We start from the raw sequence: 27,633 nt of genomic DNA, 5'->3' as shown, positions 1-27,633 counted from the left end.
GGGAGTTTGCCTTGTATGCGGCTGACCCGGGTTCAATTTCCAGCATCCCATATGGTCCCCTGAGCACCGCCAGGAGTAATTCCTGAGTGCTGAGCCAGGAGTAACCCTTGTGCATTGCCAGGTGTGACCCAAAAGGCAAATTAAATTAAATTAAATTAAAATTTAAAATAATAATAAAACTAAAAGGTAAGGTAAAGGTAAAGGCCCTCCCGTTGATCGTCGATTTGCTCGAGCGGGCCCAGTAACGTCTCCATTGGAGACTTTGTTGTTACTGTGTCTGGCATATCCAATACTCTCGGTAGCTTGCCAGGCTCTCCGAGAGGGGCGGAGGAATCGAACTCGGGTCGGCCATGTTGGCCGCTTGTAAGGCGAACGCCCTACCCGCTGTGCTATCGCTCTAATTTTCTATTTCACTAAGGATACAAAAACATGAGCAATACAATATTTATCAAGGATCAAAGTATAATCCAAAACATGGAGTATTAGACCTCAATAAAGAAAAAGATCACTTAAAAAACCAAAACGGATATGAACTACCTATCATGTTTATCACCTGAAGACTTCTGATAAATCCCACACTTAATATCCTGAGAAAACATAATCCTCAAACCAAGAGTAAGAGAGCCTCCTAGTGGGGGAAAAAAGCACATGCAGAACAAAGTTAAATCCAAAGGCCTGGAGATAGCTCAAAGGGATGGAACCCGTACCTAATATGGGCAACACCATGAACTGATCTACTGATCTGAGCACTCCCTGCCCACCCCCAGAACCACCAGGTGTGGACCATGGTGCCTCCTGAGCACTGCACTACCAGAATATCACTAGATGTGGCCCCTACAAAATTTATATACAGTGACTTGAAAGCCAGTGAATGAGCAAAAAGGAAAGCTCTTCAGATATAATCTAAATGTCAAGAAAACTGACTGGGTCTCAAACAATAAACAGAATACAACTAGTACAAAGAAAACCAAAGAACCATATATCTAATACATGGAAGCACAGAATGTAACATCAGAAATAAGAAAGAGGCTTACTCTTCAAGCCCAAGTTCTCCCTTGAACACATACCTCACTTTCTTGTTTCTACCTCTATCTTTGCTTGCTGGCCTTTCTACTCTGAAGAAGACCATATTCTCTTGAATGTAATGCTCTCTCCTCTCATATCTTTCTCAGTAAATTTCAATAAAAACTATGTTGCTTCACCTCCTCCTGAAATTCCTTTCTGTGAGGGAAAAGCAATGAACCCAGAACACCTGTGCCAAAGTTAGGACTGATTTTCCTTTCCTGCAAAGAGCAATTCCCTCTTCCAGCCTGAGTCCATGGCTCCAGTAAGTAGTCAATTGGCAGACATCATTTTCCACTCCAGATGGATGGGTATTTGATCATTGTATAATTGAAACCCAAGCACAAAAATTTGTAAGTCTACAACTGTACCTCATGGTGTCTCACCAATAAAAATTTAAAATTTTTTTAAAAAAAATAAAAGAAACCCACATAAAAAGAACAAATGGACCCCAGGCATAGCTTAACAACTCAAGAATCACTTGAACAATTGTGCTGTGTGGGTCCTCGAAGAAGACATTATCAGTCCTGATACAAGCCAGGAAATTCCCTGAGAATTGGTGGCCAAGGTGGGTCAAGCAGAGGAATGGAAGCACTTTCGAGTTTAACTCCCTCACTCCCCACTCTATCCAGTCACTGGCAACATTAAGTTGCAACCACATAGGGATTATGGTGAAGAACAACTTTAAGAGAAAGGAGGAAATCCCACGAAAATCTGCAGTGCAGGGATGCTCCCCTGGAAAAATGTCCTTTATGGTCTTTATGGGAAATTTCAGCCCCAGACCAGTATTCCTCATGGTGTCACTTAACAGTCCTGAAAGTTCAATTGATACTTACAAATCTCTAGCTAGGAACTGAGATGCTACTGAACCAAGACACAACATAGTCCCAGAATGAATATAAACAGAGGCAACAGAATCTCGTGAGCAGAAATAAATGCAGGCAGCCGAATATAGTGGGAAAAGACAGGATATTAGATAGAAGCATACCAACCTGTGAATGAGAATGTTAGAAACTCCCAGCTATAGTGTTTTTCTCACCTCATAGTAAAGATGCTACTAGAAAGGATGCAAAAGTATGAAAAGCTAAGCCTCAAGTCCTAAATACTCCCCTCTAGAGGGTGTTTGGGAAAGACACATATGACATTAATGCCTGGGGCTTAACCAGAGAGCTATTTTCAGCTCCAGTTCCAAGGTTACCCTCCCTCCTGGAAACATTCATCTTAGAGAATTCGTCTGCTTACCAATGTAGTTGCTGAAACAGACTGGGGTGAGCGGTGGGGTGTAAAGGACAAATTTTTAAAAAATAAGAAAGAAAATTAGGAAAGTAAGATAAGAAATAGAGGGTAAGAGGGAGTTCTCCAACAAAAAGATTCAAGACTCTGCCAGAGAATGTGACTCAATAGTACAGAATATGATTAACATGAACAAAACCCTAGGTTTGATCCCTAGTACTGCAGAAAAAGTAAAAGATAAGAAAATAAGAGTCAACAAGTGGAACCACATGAAATCAAAATGTTTCTAAGGAGCCTGTAATGATAGTATAGTGGATAGGGGTTTGGTTTGCATGCAGGCGACCTGGGTTCAATCCCCAGCACCCCATAATGTCCCCCAAGCCCCGCAAGGAGCCATGTAGAGCCAGTAGTAAGCTCTGCACACCGCCATGAGTGGCAAAATAAATGTGGGTCATGAGGAGAGTTAAATGTTATGGGACACGAAGAGAGCTCAGTGTTATGTCTTGCATGTGCAAGGAACCAAGTCTGGCCTTGGCACCAGCACCCATACCCACCCCAAACACCAAGTATAGACCTGATGACCCACAGCACTGTCAGATCTGAACAGCACCACATTGCTGGACACAAGCACTGTATGCTCCAGTTAGTTGGCCAATTATCATCGAAGTAACCTCTGTGCACCCTGAGCATTCCTTGGAAAGCCCACCAAAATGAAGGAAAGAGCCAGCAATTAAGGGGAAGTCCATCCAGCACTCTTCTGTGGCAAAATTAACACTAAGGGTTGAACTGAAAGCAAAGTTATACCCCCAGGGGAAAAGATCCATCATAGAATTGCTGGCAGTAAAGTAGACGCAGGAAAAGGAAGCACTGAGTTAACGCAAGAGGCTAGGATGAGTATGGCTCTCCAGATGCTCAGCTGTTCCACTGAGTAGGGAAGGAGGTGTCAGGAAATTGAACTCTAGCTCACAGTGGCAGGCACTGTCTCAATTGTCATTGGCAATCTGGCCACAAGCCACTATACCAAAGGCAAGCCCCATCCATCCAAGCAAGTTGCAGAACAAGCTGACACTTGCTTATGCAGGCCAACAGACTGAGTCAGCCCCACCCAGCAGACTGTGGTCAGCAAGCCAGCAGATCAAGCTTTCCAAAGCATTTCCAGATAGAAAGGAGTTCACGCCCAGACCAGTTCATACTGGAACACAGCAAAGCATATGGGAATCAGCCAAGCTCTGGAAGCATAGCACCCCTAATGCCAAACAGGTCCTCCCAGGGTAAGTGCTCAAGCACCTTGGGATACTCTGATCTAAAGTGTAATACACAGATACTGAACAAATTTTTCTTACAGCTATTTCTGGCCAGAATAAAGGCCCAAATTCCCTGATCACAGTCATCCATGTCCTTTAAAAGTACCTGTGGCTGTCAGAAATCTAGTTCATCAGACCTGTTCAAACTCTGTGTATGCCCCCAGACATCCTTCAAACCTCTAACATAGCACTTGGCATTCTGGGTCACAAAGGAGAATTAATTCGTTGACTTGGTAGCAATAAATACTAACCAAACTTGATACCAGATGTCTACCCAAACAACCACAGCATCATACCACAGGTCACTTCCCAGGTCTGCTCAACTTTGGCTCTACTAGTATACCCAAGCGCTGGAAAATCAAAAACTTATGAAGATAGTTCAATGAAAAGCTGTTACTGGGTACACAAATCCACAATCTCTAATCAACACCCGAGTCAGCCATATTTTCACTTCATATTAGTTACCAGGAGTGTGATGTATGGTAAATATATGCGTGAACACCACACTCACTGTGCAAATCCCAGCAAACGCCACAGCCAAGTTTGCAAGCACTACATCCAAGGATTTGACTGCTATCCATCACAAAAATGAAAGGTCAGAGAAATGATAGTACAACAGATAAGTTACAAGTTACACTTGCAAGAGCTCTACCCAGGTTCAATCCCTAGCATCACATTGGCTCCCATGAGCCCCGCAAGTACTGATTCCCTGAGTGCAGAACCAGGAAAAAGTCCTGAGCACAACCAGTTCTGGCCACCCCTCCCAACAAAGACAAATTTAAATAAAATAATTTTAAGAAGGGAAAGGTAATAAATGATGATAATAAGTATAATCATAATAGTTTTTAAAACAGGAAAAAACAATGAAAAAGTCATGATTGGCACTGGAAACATAGAAGAGAGTAATGTGGTTTAATTGGGTTTGAGGCTTTGCACCACATATGGTCCCCTGAGCACTGCCAGGTAAGGGCCCTTGAGCATAGAGCCAGGAAAAAGCCCTGAGCACCACGGGGTTTGGCCCAAAAATAAAAATAAAAGAGGGGCTGGAGGGATAGCACAGCGGGTAGGGCATTTGCCTTGCACGTGGCCTACCTGGGTTAGATTCCCAGCATCCCATGTAGTTCCCCCGAACACCACCAGGAGTAATTCCTGAGTGCAAAGCCAGGAGTAACACCTGAGCACCGCCGGGTGTGACCCAAAAAAGCACTGTACACTGTAGCACTGTCCTCCCGTTGTTTATCGATTTGCTCGTGCGGGCCCAGTAACATCTTCATTGTGAGACTTGTTACTGTGTTTGGCGTATCGAATACGTCATGGAGAGCTTGCCAGGCTTTGCCGGGTGAGATACTCTCGGTAGCTTGCTGGGCTCTCCGAGAGGGGCGGAGGAATCAAACCTGGGTCAGCCAGGTCAGCCGCAAGCTGAGTCAAACCTGGGTCAGCCGGTGCAAGGCAAACACCCTACCCACTGTGCTATCGCTCCAGCCCAACCCAAAAAGAAAAAAAGATAAAAGTATCTGTAATAAAAAACTAATAGTCTATTACATAGCATCCAGAGACGTTGCTCAAAAGACTGGCATGTATGCATTGCATGCAGAAGTCCAAGATTAAATCCCAGCAAGCACTGCATGATCCCCACGTACAACTAAGAGCAACCCCAAAGAATACACTAGGAATAGCACCTGTGCATCACTGGGTATGGATAACAACCAAAAATAATCAGATAAAAATAAATACAACATTAACATTAGAAAAAATCATGCCATAAAAATATGGAAAAAATAGTAATTACTCTGGAAAAATGCAATTTATAAAACACACTAAACTATCTTTAACTTCATTATAGCAATTTTATACACTACAAAAGAAATAATGATGATGTACCGTAATAAAAGGTACAAAGAAATGGGTACTCTTACATATAATGTGCTGAGTATAAACCCTTTAGAAAGCCATTGGTAAATGACCCAAGAACCATAAACATTCATAAACTTTACTCATCTTTTAGAAATATGTTTTTGCATATAGATGTAATATTTTGGGAGCCGGAGCAATAGTACAGCAATCAGGGCACTTGCCTTGTATGTGGCCCACTTAGATTTAATCCCCAGCATCCCATGTGGTCCCACAAGCCTGCCAGGATTGATTCCTAAGTGCAGAGCCAGGAAAACCCATGAACACTACCAGGTGTGGCCCCAAAACATATAAACTTAATTAGTGGCCAGGGTTGTAGTACAACAATTTGCCTTGCATGTATGAGGCCTTTAGTTTGATCTTGGCACACAAAAAAAATAAATAAATAAAACAAAAACTGGGGCCAGAGAGACAGTACAGCAGGTAAGGCACTTTCCTTGCATGCAGTTGACCTAGGTTTGATCTTCACCACTATACATGTCCTACTGAACACAACCACGAGTAATCTCTAACCACTGATAACTAAAGATTATCATGCATGGAGCTGGAAATATAGTACATTGGTTAGGGAGCTTGTCTTCCATACTTCCCAGTTGGATTCGATTCCGGGCACCCCATATGGTTCCCCACAAGCCCACCAGCAATGATCCCTGAGCACAGAACCAGGAGTCAGTCCTCATCGTCACCAGGTGTAGCTCCAAAACAAAAGTTACAATGCTTGGGGCCAAACTGGCCCTCACAATCCATTTTTGGCCATCCCCCAAAAAAAGAAATAGGTGAGAAACCAAAGGACAAAAAGGCAAAAAAGTATCAAAGTATTAATAATTTGTTTTCTGGTACAGCAGGTAGGAAGCTTTCCTTACACAGAGCAAATCTGGGCTCAATTTCCAGCACCCATATGGACTCCTGGGCACCAGGAGTAATTCCTGAGTGCAGAGCCAGGAGTAAATCCTTAGCATTGCCAGGTGTGTTCCAAAAATGAGACCAAAAATTGGTTTTCTGGGCCAGAGAGTACAGTGAATAACGCGCTTGCCTTGCATAGGGCTGACCCAAGTTTGATCCATGGCACCCCATATGGTCCACCAAACACCACCAGGAAGGATCCCTGGGGAAAGAGCCAAGAGTGAACCCAGATCACCACAAGATGAGGTCCCCAAACCAAAAAAAATTAGTTTAAATTTAAAATATTTAAATAAAATTACTATTTTTAAAGTCATAGAAACAAGGCTAGAGAGACAGTATGTGTTAAGAATATAGAAACCAAGTTCAATCCCAAATTCAATCCCTGGTATTACATATGCTCCTTCAAGCATCACCAAGAGTGATCCCTGAGCACAAAACCAGGAGTAAATTTCCTAGGAGTAAATGAATTTTATAGAGTACAATCTGGTAGATATCAATTTATCCAAGAAAGCAGATTATCACCAGTTAACAAAAACTGATATAAGGTTATTACTAAAATGCACTTAAAAGAACACACAATACTTTGCTATTTTATTCCTAACAAAAATCTGTAACATTAATCTAATTATAAGAAAGCATTATACAAACTCATATTAACGGAAATTCTGAGAAAAGAATTGGACTGTAATTTCAAGTGTGAAGTTACGGAGAACAGAATATCAAACTCATGTTTATGTGAAAAAAGTTCTGATTTCAGGCTTCCTCTTCAAGCTCAGGTTCTCCCTTCAAAATATATCTCATGGGACCCGAGTTATAGTACAGAGGATATGAAGTTTGACTGACATCGCTGACCTGAGTTCGCTGATCAGCATACCAGCGAACCATTGACCCAGCATCCCATATGGTCCCCTGAGCAACGAAGGGAGTAATAATTCCTGAGTGCTGAGCCACGAATGCTCAGGACTCTGAGCACTGTCAGTGTGGCACCCAAACAAAAAACAAACAAAAATGTATCTCACTTGTCTATTTCTACTTTGGAGAAGCCTGTGTTCTCTCTCTCTAACCTCCCTCCCTCCCTCCCTCTCTCCCTCCCTCTATCCCTCTTCCCAGATCACATCTTTCTAAATAATTTTCAATAAAACCTACCTTCCATTATCAAAAAAATTCTGGTTTCAGTTCTCTGTATGAAATAAACTGTTAAAAGCAGAAAAAGCAAGATGGTAGAAGAACTTTTTGAAATCAATGAACATTACTAGTGTAACTGGAAACTTTTAACTATGGATTTTGTATTATATAAGAATATTGTATATTTGGCGGTCATAACAATAGTACAGCATGTATTGCACTTGCCTTGCTTGAGGCTAACATTGGTTCAACTCCTAGCACCACACATGGTACCCTGAGTCCTACCAGGAGTGCTCCCTGAGAATAGAGCAAGGAGAAAGCCCTGAGCACAGCTGTTGTGTCCCCTCCCCATGGCAAAAAATGGCAATTTTCAACAAGAAATTACAAGTCTTCAAGTAAACAAGACAATATACCACATTCATGGGGAAAAAAACTGCACTTTAAATCAACTTTTAAACACAAAGCACTGAAGCCATGGATCTAAAATTAAGGAAATCAGACTACCTTCTCCCCAAGAACAACCAGGTGGAACCAAACATTCCTGCAAGCAACCCAACATGACCCAAACCCTCTACGAGTGACCCAGCAGGACCTGGCAGGAGCCCTAGCCTTTACTCCAATCAGCATCCCCTCAAAAACCCACAACAGTAGCTGTGGGAACAAGAAACAATAGAACCCTAATCACAGAGTAGCATTAAATTCAGGTCAAAGAGGCAAGAGGCTCCACACAATTACACAGGAACACCAAATTGGAAGGGAGTATCTATGACATCTTATTATCTTATTCCTACTTTGGACAAACTGGCAGGCTACCGAATGTAGCCTGCCCACACGGCAGAGTCTGGCAAACTCCCTGTGTCGTACCCAATGCCAAATACCAGTACCAATTATGGGTCTCATTCTCCTAAAGAGCCTTGAATATAATCTCAGGGCTAGGATGAAGGAGACGTTACTGGGGCCTGCTCGAGGCAATCGATGATTAACAGGATGATTTGTGATTTTTGTGATTGTGATCTTTCACAGTCAAAGAAGAGACCACCACCCATCGAATCCCCCAGAGTACTCCCCAGCAGTGAGGGGGACACCAATAGCATATGGAAAGAATCCCTTAGGCTACCACAGGGACCATGGAGAAACAGCACAGAACCCCACCATGAAAAGTGAACAAAGACAGGAGCTCTGAAGTCTCAACCATGAATAAATATCCATCTATTTAATTTCTCTGAAAAAGATTTCAGAGAGGAAAAGTTGAGGATATTTAATGAGCTCAAAGATACAATGAAATTGACAGTCAATAAAACACAGGATATAAAAGCAAAAATGTGAAAAATGTAAGCAAAAATGTCAGAATTAAAAAATTTGGCAGGTGAAAGGAAAAACTCAAAGGAAGGCCTCATCTGCAGAATAACCACAGCTAAGAACAGAATCAGTGAGCCCAAGATGAGAAGCAGAAGACCTCCAGGCAAGAGAAGATGGAAAAAGAACTCAAAAGAAATGAGCAGCAGATGAGAGAACTTTCAGATGAATTCAAGAGGAAAAATATAAGAATCATCAATCCCAGAGGGCAGGAAGGCAACACCAATGAGGAAATAGCAGTCAAAGACATCATTGCTTATAAAACCCCAGTTCCAGGAAGCCAGATGGGTCCTAGCTAAGAGACTCAAATAAAAAGCCTCCAAGACATATCCTAATCAGAATGAGGAAAATTACATAATACAATGCTGAAGGCAGTGAAATCAAAGGGAAAAAATGCATGCAAAGGAGGTATCTAAGATTCACAACAGATCTACCAAATAAGACCCTCCAGGTAGAAGACAATGGTGGGATATAGTAACAATAACTCAATGAAATCAAGGCCTCTCACCAAGAATTATTTAGCAAGGCAGAGACTCATTCAGATTTGAAGATATGATACACAACTTCACAGGAAAAAAATAAGGAAATCAGGTCTGAAAAGACAGCACTTGCTTTTGTTTCTTAGGCTTTTGTTTTTGGGTAACATCAGGTAGTGCTCAGACCTTACTCCATGCTCTGCACCCAGGGATCACTCCAGGTGGGCTGGGAGACCTTATGGGATGCCAAGGATGAAACCCGGTTTAGCCATTTGCAAGGTAAATGCCCTAGCCACAGTATTCTGTCACTCCAGCTTGGAACTTGCTTTTTATATAGCCATGTTTTGCGACCCTAGTTGGAATCCTGACACCACATACACTTCCTTGAGCAACGTCAGGTATCATTCCTGAGCACAGAGCAGAACAGCCCCTGAGCACCATTGGCTGCGGGTAAACTCCTCCACCTCAAAAAGAAAGAAAGAAAGAAAGAAAGAAAGAAAGAAAGAAAGAAAGAAAGAAAGAAAGAAAATCAGTGTGTCCCAACAGGATAACAATATCAAAACAAGAAATTCCAAAAAAGAACCAAGTTGGAGCTGGAGCAATAGTGCTGTGGGTAAGGTGTTTGCATTGGTTGTAACCAATCCTTGTTTGATCCCAGGCACACTCAGCCCCCTGAGTCCACCAGTAAGCCCACCAGAAATGATCCTTGAGTACAAAGCCAGGAAAAGCCCTAGCACTGCCAGGTGTGGACCCCCACAAAAAAGGAATCAAGTAAAATTCTGGAGCTGAGTGGCTGGAGAAAGAATACAGCAAATAAGGTGCTTGCCTTGCATGCAGCCAACCTGGGTTTGATCCATGACATGCCGTAAGTTCACTGACCACTGCTAGGAGTGAATCCTGAGCACAGAGCCAGGAGTAACTTCTGTGCACTGTTGGGTGTGGTAAAAAAATTAGAGCTAAAAAAAGTACAACAGATAAATAAAATCAAATATAGAGACTAAAACGATCAGAAGAAGAAGAAGAATCAACAAAATAGCCCCATTCAGATTACCTTGCATGAGGATGAGAATGAATAAATGAATAATACATGACCAGAGACTTGCAAAATACCACCAAACACACCAACTCATACACAGTGAGTCACAGAAAAAAGCAGAACATTTGAATAGACAAAATTTCACAAATTTCACGAAATATGTGTTTCTACACAACCCAGACACACATGGTCTCCAAACAGGATAAAAATATCTAAAGATAAATAAACTGTCAATAGAAGAAACTCAAAATTAACAAAAGTGACAATGGCCAGGGATGTTGCACAACAATAGACCCCTCATGTGTTAATCCCTCAGTTTCATTCCAACAAAACAAAACGAATCAAAAAAAAAGAAAGAAAAATGACAAGAAAAAGAAAATAATGCAGAGGGCATGTAGGTCACTGTAAACTGGAGCTGGGCAAGATAGGCTGCCTTGCAAGCATAAGGCCATGAGCTCAATCCCTGGAAACACTCAAAATCAAACAATTCCAGAACAAACATGAGAATCCCTGTCCACTGAAACCAACGAAACTAAAGGCTAGCATTACAACCAAGTTTGTGACCTCAGGCTAGCATCACAAACAAGTGTGTTAAGTGGATGCATGCAATCATATAAACCCCAGTCATTGCAAGAAATAAAGAAAATTAAATTAAACAATTAAGTGAACCGTATACACAGTATAGTGGATTAAGGCACTTGCCTTGTAATGAAGCCTACACCATTCAATGCAGGCCCTGCAGTACACTCCTAAACCCTGCAGAGTGGCCTACAAGAACTGCTAGGTGTAGGAGCCGGAGAGATAGTACAGCAGGTAAATTATCTGCCTTTGCACGTGGCCTATCCAGGTTTAATCCCTAGCACTCCATCTAGTCCCAGAGTCTGCCAGGAGTGATCCCTAAACCCTGAGCACTGCTGGGCATAACTTCCCTAAAAAGAAAACTGCTAGGTATAGCCCAACTTCCCCAAAAATCTATCTAAATTGTTAAGCAATATGTAGGAAAATTTAATCAATTAAGTAAAAAACTTGAACAATAAAAAACAATAAATACTACTCTAAAAACTTAAAACATCTAAAAATGTAAAACATCTTGGTAAGGGCTAGGAATGTGGCTCAATGGAAAGCTTTGCTTTGCCTGCATGAGGCCCTGGGTCAAAAAACTTAAACAAATGGAATTCTGTTTTGTTTTGGGGTCACATCGGAAATTCTAAGGGGTTACTTCTGGCTTTACCCTCAGGAATTACTACTGGCTGTACTCAAGGGACAATATGGGATACCAGGGATCGAACTTAGATCAGCAGTTGCATGCAAGGCATACACCCTACCCCCTGGTACTATCTCTCCAACCCCTTAAATGGAATGAATTCTATGTTCACAAAACAAAAGACAATATTGCTAAGAGGGCAGTAATTCCAAAAATTATTTTCACATTCAAGATAATACCTACCAAAATTTGAAGAGCCATTAATGAAGAAGTGGAAAATTCTGGGAATGGGAATATACCTCAGTGGTAGAGCACAGAACTTTCATGCATGAGGTCTATGCATGGACCCCAGAATCCCCAAAAAAGACAAGTAAAAATGAATCCCAAAATCCATAAGGAAATTAAAGGAAGCCCAATTTCCCACACTAATTATAAAGAAACAACATGAAATTCTGACTCCACATTTCCTTTCTTAAGTTGGTTTTGGAGCCACATTGGGGGTGCTCAGGACCTACTCCTAGCTCTATGCTCAGAGATTACTTCTGGCAGGGCTCATGGGACCATATGCGTTTCCAGGGATTGAACCAGGTTAGCCTCCTACAAGGCAAGTGCCCTGCCTACTGTACTACTCTCTGGCCCCCTTGACTTCCCATTTTCAATACTTGCTATAAAGTAGGTGCTCAAACAATATGGTACTGACATAAACATACATACATACACACATGTGCATATACACAAACAGAATAAAAAAGAAAGCCCAAAAATAAACTCATGTGTTATGGTCAACTGATATTGTACAAGAATGCCAAGACCACTGAATGGGGAAAGAACTATCTCCTCAAAACATTGGATCATGAGAACCATAGATTGATATCCAATACAAATGAATAAAGTTGGCTATCCCAAAATATGTCGTCATTCTATGAAATTCCAGTAATATTCCTCAAGGACATAGAGCAAACACTACTGAATTTGTACAGTCACAAAAGTCCCTGAATAGTCAAAACAACTGTGAGGAGGAAAAGAGAATACTTAAGACACTGCAGTTAATAATACTTTAAACAGGTGCTGGAGTGACAGTACAGTGGGTAGGGCACTTGCATTGCACATGGCCGACCTGGGTCCAATTCCCAGTATCCCATATGGTCCCCCAAACCCTGCCAGCAGAGATCCATGAGCACAGAACCAGAAGTAAAGCCTGAGCACTGCTGGGTGTGAGCTAAAAACCTAAAATAATAATAATACTTTAAGCAATAGTTTAAAACTACACTAATCAAAACAGGGTAATGTGGATTCAATCATTAATATTAATATAGTAAGAACTGAGAATCTAGCCATAAATCCTGAGTTAATTTATTACAAAGGAGTTAGTTTTAATAGGTGAAGAAAGGTAAAACTTCAACAAATTGTGCTTGGAAATCTGCACAGCCACATGCAAAAAACTGAAATTTATTCCTGTCTCAACATCATAAACTAAAGTGGATACAAAATGGATCAAAGACCTTGACTATGAGTTCTAAATCCATAAAATACATCAAAGAAAATCTAGACAGAAGTATCAGTTATAATAACTCAGACATATCTTCAGTAAGGCCAGAGCAATAGTGCAGCAGGTAGGGCATTTGCCTTGCACACAGCCAACCCAGGTTCCATCCTTGGCATCCCATACAGTCCTAAGTCTGCCAGGAGTGGTCCCTGAGCATAGAGCCAGGAATAAGCCCCAAGTACTGTGCCAGGTGTGTCCCAATAGCCAAATATATATATATATATATATATATATATATATATATATATATTTAAAGAAGTTATCTTCAATGAATCTACTTCACTGGCAAAGAAAATGAAAATAAACAAGTGGGACTACATCAAATTCAGTAGTTTCTGTGGTGCAAAAGGAATAATGGGTAAAATTAAGACACCCCACTGAACGGAAAAATATTTGCACAACATAAAGAGTATCTGCACATCACATAAATAACTAATATCAAAGATATATAAAGCACTCAACAACAAAAAATAAACATATCCATTAAAAATGGGGAGACATGAAATACCATTAACAGTATTTATTGTAAGTAATGGTGCCTAAAATAATTTTTAAATGGAGATAAGATTCAAAAAAGCTTAATACGGTAATAAAATAAAACTGGGGGAGATACCCAGTTTGATCCCTGGTACCACCTATGGTCCCCTAAGCACTGCCAGGAGTAATCCTTGAGCAGAATCAGACACAAACCCTGAGCATCATGGGTGTGCATACCCCCAAAAAGGAGAGTAAAGAAATGTGTTGGAGTTATTGACAACAGGTAAGGCACTTGCTTTGCACTTGGCTGATCCGGGTTCAATCCCCAGTATCTCATATCGTTCCCCCACGCCCATGAGGAGTGATCCCTTAGCACCAAGTCAGGGGTAAGTCCTAGGTGTGGCCCAAAAATAAAATAAAGAAAGAAATTGTGATACACACCCAATCAACAAAATGACATACTGCTCAGCTATAAGATGAAGGACTGTAGTGGAGGGTCTTGGATACTTTAGTGGTAGTGGTAGAGTAATTGTGTACACCATAAACATTAACACTACCACAAAGATATGACCTCAAATACATGAAATAGATAACAAACTGCAAGAAAAGGTGTAATCTTTCCCTTTGCTACAATCTGGATGGAACTAAAGTGCCATGTTAAGCAAAGTCAAAAAGGACAAATGTCAGATGATTCCACTCATATGAAATATAAAGAAACACACCAAGGAGGGAGGTGAAGAGATAGTACAATGGTTAGGGTACTTGCCTTGCATATGGCTGACCTACGTTCAGTCCCAAACACTCCCAGGGATGGGAGAAGTGGAGGAGGGGAGGTGGAGGAGAAGTAGCAGATACAGAAGCAACAATACACCAAGGGAATAGACAGTAACCAATTAAAACAAACCTTTGGACTCTGATAACAAAACTGAATTATACAAGCAAGGAAAAGAATGTGGGGAGGGATACTGGGAAGAGTGGGGAGTACTGCAACAGACAAAAGGACTTAATGACAGTGGTGAAGGGTTTTTTGCACGTTGGTGGTGGTGAAGGTGCAGTAACTCTACATCAAAAGTATAAGTATCTACATTGTAATAAACCATGTTAGCTTTTTATTACAGTTTAGGCAACCTGGTTACAATAGTGTTAAAGTTTATGGTACTGATATATAAAGTTGTCTACTGCTGTCCCTATGTTATCTCTCATCCAGTCTTCATTCCCTGCCCCTCCCCACACTGCTTGGTAATCAATTCAGTAATCCAAAGTCAAGGGTTTATGACTGTTCCACACCACTAACTTCACTTAACATGTTACCTTCCAGTTCCATCCATGTTTCAATGAACTGCATTTCACCTTTTTTAGAGTTGCATATTAGTCCATTGTGTCTATATACCACAACTTCTTTATATATATATATCAATCATTACACATTTGGCTTGTTTACATATACTGGATACTGTATTAAGCACTATAATGTGCTTAGTTGTGCATATATGCTTTCTAATTAACATCTTTGTGTTTTGGGAGTAGATGCCAAGAAGTAGAATTGCTGGGTCACATGGCAGTCCCATTCTTACTTTGAGAACTTTTTATACTATTTTACATACAGGCTAAATCACAAGTGTTCTCACCAAGAGCAAATACGGATTCCTTTTTCACATTATCCATAACAATGGTTCTTTTCAGACACTCTTTTTGGTGGGGAGGACATACCCAGTGGTGCTCAGAGCTTACTTCTGGCTCTGCACTCAGGGATCACTCTTGGATCAGACAACCAAATGGGGTGCCAGTGATGCCAGGATGTCCAAGTGAAGGCAAGTGCCCTAATCACTGTAGTATCTCTCCAGTCGTTTCTAGACTGTTTTGATACATGCCATTCTCACTGGTTTGAGGGGATATCTTAATGTTGCTATTATTTGCATTTTCCTGATAAGAAACAGACATGTCTTCATATGCCTACTGGCCATACATGTTTTTCTTTGGCAAAATTTCTGTTCATTTTCTCTCCCCTTTTATATGGGATTATTTGGTTTTTGGCTGTTGAACTCTGAGGATTTTATACATACTGAATATTGATCCTTTGTCTGCTATATTGTGTGCAAATATTTTCTGCCATTCAGAATAATATCCTATTACTTTAGCCCATGTTTCCTTAGACATGCAAAAACATTTTTGTTTGATTTAGTCCCATTTATTTTTGTTTTGTTATCTTTGCCACTGGAATAAAACCTTTGAAGAAACCTCTAATAACCACTATTGGCAAGTTTTCCCTATGTCTATTATCAGTATATTTCATGGAACCATGGTACTCTGCTAATAATAAAAGAGGATACACCAGGTAAAGCAAATGCCTGGCAGCAAATATGATCCTCTGATCCTCTGATCACCTCCAAGAGTGATACCTGAGCCAAGCCAGAAATCCTGAACACCAATGTATGCCCTTAAAAATCAATAAAAACAACAATAACAGTAATAATAACAAATGAAGTGGAACGGTCATCACAGACCACATACAAATGTTATTCCAAATAGATTAAAGACGTAAATACCTAATAATAAAATTCTTAGAAGAGAGAAATCTTCATGGCTTTAGATTTGTTAATGACTTTTTAGATGCCACAAAACACCTAAAACAAAGAGAAAAATTAGATTAACCCGAACATCATCAAAATTAAATACTTTCATGCATCAAATGACAACCAAGAGTGAAAAAACAGAAACCAAGAAATTGACTTAAAGAGCTGAAAGAAATGCTTTGCATGCAGTAGCCCAGGTTCAATAGTCCCCACATAGTCCCCAGAATAATCATCCCCTATGCACAGGTCAGAAATAGCCCTTAAATTCCACTGAGTGGAACCTAAAACAGAGTGAAAATAAAATATTTTTAAAATCACATATTCAACAGAGGTTAATAGCGAGACATTATAAATGACTCCTACAAGTGAACAAAAAATTAGACCAGGGAGATATCTCAAAGGGTAGTGCATATGCTTGGCATGCAAATAGCTCAGGTTCTTGATTCCTGGTAATGCATGCTCTCCTGTGCACCAAACTCGGAAGTGACTCCTGAGCACAAATGGGTACTGTCCAAAAATAAAAGCAAGGATTTTTTAAAATTAGGGAAAATATTTCAACAGGCATTTCTTTTAAAAAGATAATTAGCCAATAAGCACATGGAAAATATTCTATATCATTAGCCATTATGGAAACGCAAATCAAAACTGTAAGAAGGTTAACATTTCACATCCATTAGAAAAAAGAAACCATAATGATGGTATATAAATTGATGCAGCCTTTAAGGAAAATATAGAGTTCCTTATAAAATTAAAAGGGAGGCATGGGGCCAGGGAGATAGTAAACTGGCTAAGTTCCTTGCATTGCATGTGCCAACCCTAGATGGATCTCTGGAATCCCATATGGTTCCCTGAGCACCAACAGGAGTGATTCCCGAGTGCAGAACCAGGAGTAACCCCTGAGCATCTCCAGGTTTGGGGGAAAAAGCACAAAACATAAAAATTCAAAGGGGGCATGGGCTCGAGCAATAGTACAGCAAATAGAGCATTTGCCTTATATGCAACTGACCCAGGTTTTATCCCCAACCCCAACATGCCACATGGTTCCCTAAGACTGCCAAGAAGGATACCTGACCTGAGTGGAGAACCAGGAATAAGCACTGACACCATCAGGTATAGCACAAAAATAAAAGCAATATTAAAAGTCAGGGAAACTTGGGGCTGGAGAGGTAGTAAAGCATGTGGGACACGTGCCCTGCACGCAACTGACCCGGGTTCAATCTCTGGGAGCCCATATGGTCTTCTGAGGACTGCAAGGAGTGATCCCTGAGAGCAAAACTGGAATAAGCACTGAACACCTCTGGCTGTGACCCACCAAAAATAGGAAACAGAACAATATTACAGCAGGTAGTGTGACTCAGGTAGGGCACCTTGCACATGGTCAACCCAGGTTCAATTCCCAGCATCCCATATGGCCTCCTGATCACCGCCAGGAGTGCTTCCTGAGTGTAGAGCCAGGAGAATCCCTTAGCATCGCTGGGTATGGCCCCCAAATAAAAAATATACTAAGGAAACCCAAGAGATAGTACAGCAGGTAAGAAAGATAGTAAACTGGCTAAGGCATTGCACACATTGCACACAGCCAACCCAGGTTCAATCCCTGGCACCCCCATAAGGTCTCCCTGGCCCTCCCTCAATTAGTGCAGAGTCAGGAGTAAGAAAGCTCTGAGCACAGCCAGGTGTGGTTCCAAAAAACTAATAAAAGAAAATGAAATAATAAATGGGGTGAAGGAGTGAAAGTACAATACACTTGTCATGCAAGCAGCTAACCAGATGTTTGACTTCCAGTACTGCACATAGTTCCCCAAGCAACACTAGTGGATAAAGAACCAGGGAACCTTACCTCCATTGCTTCTCATCTGTCTCTTCATCCCATCCCCATCTTTTCTGCCCCTTCCCTTCACTCTTTTTTCCTTTTCCTCCCCATACTCTGTGTCCAAGGTTGACCTGGGATCCCCACTGTAAAACACTGCATTTCCTCATCTATAAATATCACATGGAATGATGAAATCACACAATTTGCTCTAACATGGATAATAAGTGAATGACAAATTCAAACAATAGATGTTCTCATTAACCTGTGGTATTACAAAATTGGTAGCACAGTGGGTAGGGCGTTTGCATTGCACACGGCTGACCGGGGTTCGATTCCTTCGTCCCTCTCAGAGAGCCCAGCAAACTACCGAGAGTATCCCGCCCGTATGGCAGAGCCTGGCAAGCTCCCCGTGGCGTGTTTGATATGTCAAAAACAGTAACAAGTCTCACAATGGAAATGTTACTGGTGCCCACTCGAGCAAATCTATAAACAACAGGAGGACAGTGCTACAGTGCATACAGAATAACATGGTAGGTAGTAAAGGTAGGTAAAACACTAGCTGTAGATTACAGAAACAAAATTACTCCAAAAAGAGAGAAATGATGGAAAGAAGCAAGACGAAGAGGTCTGGGGACAAGAACGATAGTACAGTGGTAGGGTGCTTGCTTTGCATGTGGCTGACCCAGGTTTGATCCCTGGCATCCCATACGGTCCCCCAAGCACTTCCAGCAGTAACTCCTGAGTGCAACGTGAAGAATAAAGACAAGGAGATCTGAAAGTAATATAGCGGCAAGGGTAAGAGGCCAAATTTTTGTATATGTCTAAAGCAATAGATTCAACACTTCCATAAGCATGGACCCATACTATATTTAAACTTAAAAATGGGGGCGGGGCAGAGTGACAGTACAGCAGATAGGGCATTTGCCTTGCACATGGCCAACCCAGATTCGATCCCTGACACCCCAGATGGTCCCCCAAGCACCACAAGGTGTAATTCCCAAGTGTAGAGCTAGGAGTAACTCCTGAGCATTGCCGGGTGTGACCTAAAAAGCCAAAAAACATGTATAGGGGCCAGAAACATAGGACTGTGGATAGGGCACTTGCCAGGTTCAATATACAGTGCACACATGGTCCCCAGAGACCCTAAAAATGATGCCCAAGCACAGGGACAGGAGAAAACCTTGAATACAGCCTGGTGTGGCCCAAAAACCAAAAAAAGGTGAATTTAACCCCTATCAAGCACAACTTTATAGAAAGATGTGCACACACAGATAGGAACTGTGACCTCTTTTAAGTATGTGTATGATCTCCACAATAATCCCTGATGGGTAACCCAACCAGAATTTGTGTGCCTCAACTAACAGTGCTCACCTCAGTGAGCACATGTGCAAGCATCACAACTACAGAAGTACAAACTTACAAACCAAACTTGGAGAAATACAGCACTTGCCTTGCAAACAGCCAACCCTGATTTGATCCCCAACAGCAAACATGGTTCCAAGCCCTATACACAAAGTGATCCCTGTACAAAAAGCCAGGAGTAAGCCCTGAGCACCGCTGGTTGTGTTCCCCCACAAAAGAAACTCTGTATTGTGGACTAGTGATTTGGTTCAAAAGGCTGGAACATATGCTTTGCATTTGGGAGCCCCAATTTCAATTGTTAACATTGCATGGTACTCCAGGCACCACCAGGAACAACCCACACACAATACTTGGTGTCGCCCCCCAAAACCCAACTAAAAATTGTAAATTGACCTAACTCCAAATAAAAAACACTAATATATAAACATTCCTTTGCTCTAGGTGCAAATCCTCACACCTAGAATTCTCCCTCAATCTTGCCAAAACTGTACCTAAAGCAAGGTAAATTGTACCAATCCCTGGCACCACACAGTTGCCCAACACCTCTGGGTACAATCCCTGAGCACAACCCACAAGCACCATGTGACCAAAACATATACACACACCCAAAAAACTGTACCTGCGGGCCAGAGAGATCATATAGGAGAAAGGCACTTGCTTTGCATGCAGCCAACCCCTAGCACCACATAAGATTCTCTGTTCACCACCAGGGATCAGTCATGAACTGAGCTAGGCATGGTCCCTGAGCACCACCAACTGACTTTATGCATGCTTTGTAAGCTAGAAGTCTGAGTTCAATCCCTAGCACCACATAGTCCCGAGTAGCACTGTAATTGTCTCCAGATCACAGAGCTGGAAGTAGCCCCTGAGTAGCCTGAATACTAAAAGAAAAAAACTGTACCTTGGGGTCAGAGAGGTAGTACAGCAGGTATGGTGCTTACCCTGAAGACAGCCAAATTGAGTTTACAACCAACCCTTAACCACTAACTCATCTTTAAGACTCAACATAAATCCCTCTCTTGTGCTAAACTTTCCTAGACATGCCCCCAAAATCGAACTTCCTTTCTTTCTGATCCATTTTTTAATGTTTTTTATTTATAAAGTTGTCCACAATATTTGATTACATTTAATATTCAAACACCAATCCCACCACCATTACACGCGGCCAACATGGCCGACCCGAGTTCGATTCCTCCGCTCCTCTCGGAGAGCCCGGCAAGCTACCAAGAGTATTCGATATGCCAGACACAGTAACAACAAAGTCTCCAATGGAGACGTTACTGGGCCCACTCGAGCAAATCGACGATCAACGGGAGGGCCTTTACCTTTACCTTACCTTTTACCACCATATTTAGAATGTTTCCATCCTGAACCCCAATCCCTGCCCCAAAGAAGAACCAAAAAAATTATTTTGTATAGTTTGTTATGAAAAACCACTGAAAATGCTCCAAAAAGTTTCCTTAGAATGTGAAGATTGTTGTATGTCACCCAGGGGCCATTAAGCCCTTCTATAAGAGATCACTAACATGTTGTTGAAGGCTGAGCCTTGTGTTATGTGTGTGTGTGAAAATATTTTACTTTAAACCCCATCAAGTGTGGTGTGGTACTCTTAGAGTATGGGTAGTGTGAGGTATGAGTTGTCATGCGGCCACAAATGCAGCTGCATGGTTCAGGAATAGGTTCACTCGTGGGTGAGGCTTGCCTAGTGTGTGGAGAGCAGCCGTGAGCACGGTGGCGGTTGAGTTCTGGAGGTTTTTGTCTGTCACGGCTGGGTCCCTTGGGTGGGAAGGGGTCTCACCTGCTCCCCTCCAGGGCACCCCAAGTGAAACAGCCTGGCACAGGGTCTCGCAGCATGGTTATGGTGTGTGTAATGTTATGCTCCCTTCCAGGAGAGAAGGACATGTGATCTGGATGGTGGCCAATGACAAGATTATCTGGCGCCAGGCAGAGGTGGCGTGACTGCTGAGTTGCCAGAAGTAGGGGGATACGGGCAGAGGATCCCCATTCCCAGTTCCATTGAAACCAGAGTTTTCAGTCACAAAGTCCCACATACCTGGGTTTTCTGCGGATTCACTAGTGGGTGAGGCTCAGCCCAAGTATGTGGAGAGTGGTAAGCTATATACCTTCACAGTGGCAATCCTTTGTAACAGCTTATTTGGGATATACCTGGCAGTGGTCAGGGCTTACTCCTCGGCTCTGCACTCAGGGATCATTGCTGGTGAGGCTTAAGGTACTGGGACTGAACACAAGTAGGCCACATGGAAGGAAACTGCCTTACCAATTCTAGTATCACTCTAGCCACCCAAACTATGTAAGTTTTAAGGTAAAAAAAGATATGCATCCACAGAATAAAGAAACATCCCCATTGACCCCAAAGAAAATGTAATCAAGGTTTTAGTATCAACAAAATTGGTTTCTTTAAAAACAAGAAAAAGAGGGGCTGGAGCAATAGTATAGCGGGTAGGGCATTTGCCTTGCATGCAGCCGACCCAGGTTCGATTCCCAGCATCCCACATGGTCCCCCGAGCACCGCCAGGAGTAATTCCTGAGTGCATAAGCCAGGAGTAACCCCTGTGCAATGCCGGGTGTGACCCAAAAAGAAAAAAAAACAAGAAAAAAGAAAAGCCATAGAGACAGTACAGCAGTAGGGCACTTGCCTTACATGCAAGTCAACTGGGGTTCAACCCCTGACATCCCATATGGTCCCCGAGTACTGCCAGGAGTGATCACTGAGCACAGAACAGTGTCAGGGATAAACCCTGAGCACGGTTGGGTGTGGCACAACAACCAAAAAACTAAGAAATAAAAACAAGGAAAGGAGCCAGAGAAATAGTACAGTGGGTAGGGTACTTGTCTTGCACACAGCTGACCCAGGTTTGATTCCTAGAACTCCATTGATCCCCTCAGCACCATGCCATGAGTGATCCTTAAGCAAAGAGCCAGGAGTAAGCCCTGAGCAGTATCAGGTGCAGCCCAAACACTAAAATAAATACAAAAAGGCAGCCAGGAGTCCAGAGAGAGATAGCACAATGAGCTAGAATGCACACTTTGCATGCATGAGGACTGGATCAGATCCCCCACATGGCAAAATTCCCCCTAGCACCGCTAGAAGCAATCCCTAAACTAAGAAGTAGCCCCCAGTCACTGCTTGGTGTTTATCCAAATCACTCACCATCCCCCTCAAATAACCAGGAGTTTGTTATGTGCAAGTCTCATAGAACTATTCATGTGTTCTTTATTTTTTATTTTTTATTGAATATCCATGAGATGGACCATTACAAGGCTGTTTATGATTAAGTTTCAGTCATACAATGATTCAACACCCATCCCTCCACCAGTGTACATTTCCCACCACCAATGCACACTGTTACCCTCCCACAATACTCCAACACCATACCTCCCAGTCTGCCTGTATGGCAGGCAATTTTCTTCTTTCTCTCTCTGCCTGTATGGAAGGCAATTTTTTTTCTTTCTCTCTCTCTTGTGCATTATGGTTTGCAATACAGGTACTAAGAGGTCATTGCGTTTGTTAAAGGCATTCAGTATTTTTACCAGGAAGGTAAGGCTGGAGCAGCTTTTTTAACTGGGTGGAAGCTTTGGAGTGTAGGCATGTCTGCCCAGACTTCCGGTGGGGGGAGGTAGCTCATTCTGACACGGAGAAAGCCTGGAGATTGCAGTCACAAAACCCGCATATCCAAATTTTCAACAGGTTAATACCATGGTGAGGTCTGTTGTGAGACGGTGGAATCCAACTGGGGACATGGAGGCGATTTTGGACTGTGGGAGCAAGCGGCTGCCAAGGGCTCTGCTTGGGTGGCACCAGGCTGACCCATTTCCCCCCCCCCCCCCCACACACACAGGTCTGAGGTTCTTTTGATCTCTTTTGAGATTTATTTATAGGTCTCTGAAGCAAGGCAAATAAATGAGTTTATATAGCTGATCCAGAGGTGGTTTGTGGGAGTGGCTCCCACATACTTACAGCTGTTTAATTTCTCAGGAAAGTTGGTCCCAAGTTGTTCAGGTCTGGCCAGAAGCACAGCAGCAATTTTAAGGTAACAGAAAGCCTGAAGGCACCATCAGGCTGCTCATGCACTTGCCCCATGGGTACAGGTTGACCTGCTGGTGGCACCAAACCCCCATCACGTGTTCTTTAATCAAAGCTTAGCAACCCCTTATTAACAGCCTCTGTTAGGACTTTCTTCTTCCTTCTGGTGGGTTTAGGAAGCGGTATCACTTAACAAAGACATAAGGTATCTTGGGTCTAATAGTACATAGGCTTCAAGTCTCAGTCTTCACCAGTTCATTTAAATAGTGTTTCTGTATATTAACTTGACACCCTTATCATTAGTCTTCTACACTACAAAGAAACAATGTTAAATTTATCAACAGTTCAAAAATCTAGATTTCATTTTTGGTTTTTGTTTCTGGGCCACACTAAGCCATGCTCAGAGCTTACTCCTGGTTCTGTACTAAGGGATCATTACATAGGGAGTTCTGGAGACCATGTGGGGTATTGGGAATAGAACCTTGGTCAGCTACTTACAAGTCAAGTGCCCTAGCCACTGTATTATTTCCCTAGCTCTTAAACTAGATTATTCTTTTAAAAAAAACAACTTTATATGTCAGAAATGATCCGAGTTCAGGGCCAGGGGCAAGCCCTGAGCACTACAGTGTTTGGCCCGAAAACAAAACAAACTTTATAAATCATTTAGCACAAATTCATTTTGCAGAGGACCAATAGAAGTTATTTGCCCAAAGTCATACAATCAGTTAAGTAACAATGGTTTGGCTCATAATTCAGCATCAATTTCACTATACCAGTTATTCTCAAACTTTTAGTCTCAGGACCTCTTTGTATTGTTAAAATTTAACAACCAAGCTAGGAAAATAGCTCAAAGGACTGGAATGCAGACATTGGAAACAGAGGAGTTAGATCTTGGAAATAGCATGAGCCCCCTAAGCACAACAGGAAACAGCCCCATCCCCCCACCCCTTCCACCACTGGGTGTAGCCCAAGAAACCAAAAAAAATCACCCCAGAGCTTTGGTTTATTTGTGTTTTTTTTTTTTGAGAGGGGGTACACCCAGCACCCAGCAGTGCTCAGAGTTTACTCCTGGCTCTGTGCTCAGGAATCAGTCCAGCAGGGCCCATTTTTGGTGCCAAAAGCAAACCCAGGTTGGCTGTGTGCAAGGAATGTACCCGACCAGGTGTACTCTACTATTCCTGAGCTCCCAGTTAATTGTTTTTAAGAACTGCTGATAGAGGGGCCAGATCAATAGTACAGCAAGTAGGGTGTTTGCCTTGCATGTGGCCAACCTGGGTTCGATCCCCAGCATCCCATATGGTCCGCCAGGAGTAATTGCTGAGTGCAGAGTCAGAGTAACTCTGAGAATCGCCAGGTGTGACCCAAAAAGGAAAAAAAAAGTTTTGTTAGGGCCAGAAACAGCTCAGATGGCTGAGCATATGTTCTGCATGCAAAAGGCTTGAGTTTAATCAATCCCAAGCAAAACCTGACACTTCAAAGCATAAAGCCAGTAGTAGCCTCTGAGCACCACAGGATGTAGACCCCAAAAATAGACCCACTGTTATAACCATGCTCTCTTCTTTCAAACCTTAGGCTTGTTGTACCTAGTAAATTTATTATCATTTTACAGATGGAAAAAGGTTAAATATCTTTCTTGCATGTGCATAATCAAGCAAATCATAGCATAAGCATTAGGATAAAAGGTACAGAGAGAGCCTACTTAAGACTCCTTTTACTGCCTTGTAGTCAACAATCCTAGAGAAAACTATGCATACATTTGCACATAAGAACCTTTTGGAGGAAAGTGAAAGGCAAACTATCATTACGGGAAATTAAAAGCTGAGTCAAGGGGCCAGAGCAACATTATACATCAGGTACAGGGTTTTGCTGTTCCATCTCAGGTATCTCATATGGTGCCCGAGCCCACCCAGAGTAATTCCTAAGCACAGAGCAAGGAGTTACAGAGCACTGCTGACTGTGGCCAAAAAAGAGTGAGTCAAAGGGTCAAAGGGCCAAAGATTTAAACAATTTGAACAATTTTTGCCAATACCTAATGGAATATTCAAGGTCTGGGAATTAACTTCATATAAACCAAAGGACTGTTCATCTCCTGTCTCTCAATTCAATTTGTTAAGGCTCTCAAGTGCACATAAATACACACAGTATATTAGGGAAAAAGAAAATTTCATACATATATTTACATTAAAATTCCATTTTAGTATTACATTTATCTTATATACTACCTGCCAGAGGTCAGGCTTAATGATTTTCACATAGTAAGAATGCAGGTATTTTACAGAAAACTTGGTTTTATTAAAGCACCATGATTTACAAAGTAATTCATAGTTGGGTTTTAGTGATACTATGTTCAAACATCAATCCCACCACCAGTGTCTTCATCCCTCCACCAGGGTTCTTAGGTTCCCTTTCACCCATCCCCCTGTGCAGAAAACTTTCCACAATTTTGGCCAATGGGCTGGAGAGATAGTACAGTGGGCAAGGTGCTAGCCTTCCATGCAGATGACCTGGGCTCAATCCCTAACACTCCATGTGGCACCCCAAACCCTGCCAGGAGTGATCCCTGAGCACGAAGCCAGGAGGGTAAGCAAGCCCTGAGCACTGACAGGTGTGGCCCCTCAAAATTTGGCTAGTACACAATATTTAAGATATTAACTTTATTTGTATAAGTAAATACAATTTTTCATGGAATTTGCAAGTATAAAATCAATTTGTCAATCATAAATAGACTAGTCGAGATATTTCAGAGATTTAAAATATGGGGGCGGAAGTGGAGCAATAGTACAGGGATCAGAAAACTTATTTTGCACCCACATTTTTTCCCCAGCAACGCCCCATATGGTAGCCAAAACCATGCCAATAATAATCCCTGAACAGAGTTAGGAGTAAGCACTAAGCAATACTGGATGTGGCCACAGGAAAAAAATAAGTTAAATATTGGGGAAGGAAAAAAAAATATTGGGGAAGGAGTTTGGGGCCACACACAGCTGTGCTCAATTCATACTCCTAGCTCTGCTCAGGGATCACTTCTAGAGGGGCTCAAAGAGACTCCACAAGAAGGATCAAAGCAGGTCAGCCTTGGCTGCATGCAAAGCAAGTGCTTTATAGGCTATAGTATCTCTCTAGTCCCATTCCAGTAATTTAAAAACATGTTCTCTGCGGATTAAACAGGATTTCTTTCCTCAAACTGAACATCTAACTTCTCAGTGAGCTCTTAAGAGTCTATTTAAAACAGTAACTGATCAAAACCAAAGGGAACTACTCTAAATTCCCACTATGCATACATTTGCACATAAGAACCTTTTGGAGGAAAGTGAAGGGCAAACTATCCTTATGGGAAATTAAAAGCTGAGTCAAGGGGCCAGAGCAACATTATACATCAGGTACAAGGTTTTGCTGTTCCATCTCAGGTATCTCATATGGTGCCCGAGCCCACCCAAAGTAATTCCTAAGCACAGAGCAAGGAGTTACAGAGCACTGCTGACTGTGGCCAAAAAAAAGTGAGTCAAAGGGTCAAAGGGCCAGAGAGATAAGTACAGCTGGTAGCGCATTTGTCTTGCATGCAGAAGACCTGGGGTTTGATCCCAGGCACCCATAGGGGTATACAAGCACCTCCTGGAGTAATTTCTGAATGCAAAGCCAGGAGTAACCCCTGAACACCACAGGGTATAGCCAAAAAAAAGTGAGTGAAAGTAGAACACAATTTAAAATGTTTTCCAGTTTAGGAGCTGAAGAGATAGTACAGCAGGTAGGGTGCTTGCCTTGCATGTAGCTAACCTGGATCCAAACCCTTGGCATCACATATGGTTTTGCTAGCAAGGCCATAAGTGATCTGAATGCAGAGTTAGGAATAAGCCCTGAACCTATCTGGGTGTGGTCCCAAAACAAAAGAAAAAATGTTTACCCTTCTTTTTTGTTTTCTGTCCATACCCATCAGTTTGTAGGGATCATTCCTGGGTGTGCTAAGGGAACCATATGGAGTGCTGGGAATCAAACCCAGGTCAGCTGTGTGTGTTTCCACTTATAATTTTAAAATTGTGTTTTTTCTTTCAAAGTATTTTTTTTGTTTTGGGGCCACACCTGGAGGTGATCAGGGCTTAAACCTGGCACTGCACTCAGGAATCAGTCCTGACAGTGCTCAGGAGACCATATAGGATGTCGGGGGTAGAATCTGGGTCAGCCATGTGCAAAGCAAAGTACCTGCTGTACT

At 42.1% G+C, this 27,633-nt stretch overlaps 1 protein-coding gene across 5 annotated transcripts in view; it reads right to left on the bottom strand.

Annotated features, from left to right (window-relative positions):
- Positions 1-27,633, bottom strand: part of ATRX (ATRX chromatin remodeler) — a 222,326-nt gene that overhangs the window by 186,397 nt on the left and 8,296 nt on the right. Inside the window, exon 2 of one of the 5 annotated variants that reach the window (XM_056124207.1) lies at positions 16,180-16,257. The exons of the other annotated variants lie outside the window; for them this stretch is intronic. The gene's annotated coding sequence lies outside the window, so the exon portion shown is untranslated. The remainder of the gene's footprint in view (positions 1-16,179; positions 16,258-27,633) is intronic. 5 annotated transcript variants of the gene reach the window in all.

This window comes from Sorex fumeus, unplaced genomic scaffold (assembly GCF_029834395.1).
Source record: "Sorex fumeus unplaced genomic scaffold, SorFum_2.1 ptg000050l, whole genome shotgun sequence".
Classification (NCBI taxonomy): domain Eukaryota; kingdom Metazoa; phylum Chordata; class Mammalia; order Eulipotyphla; family Soricidae; genus Sorex; species Sorex fumeus.
Note: the sequence above shows the minus strand (reverse complement) of the source record. Positions and strands in the feature narration are given on the sequence as shown.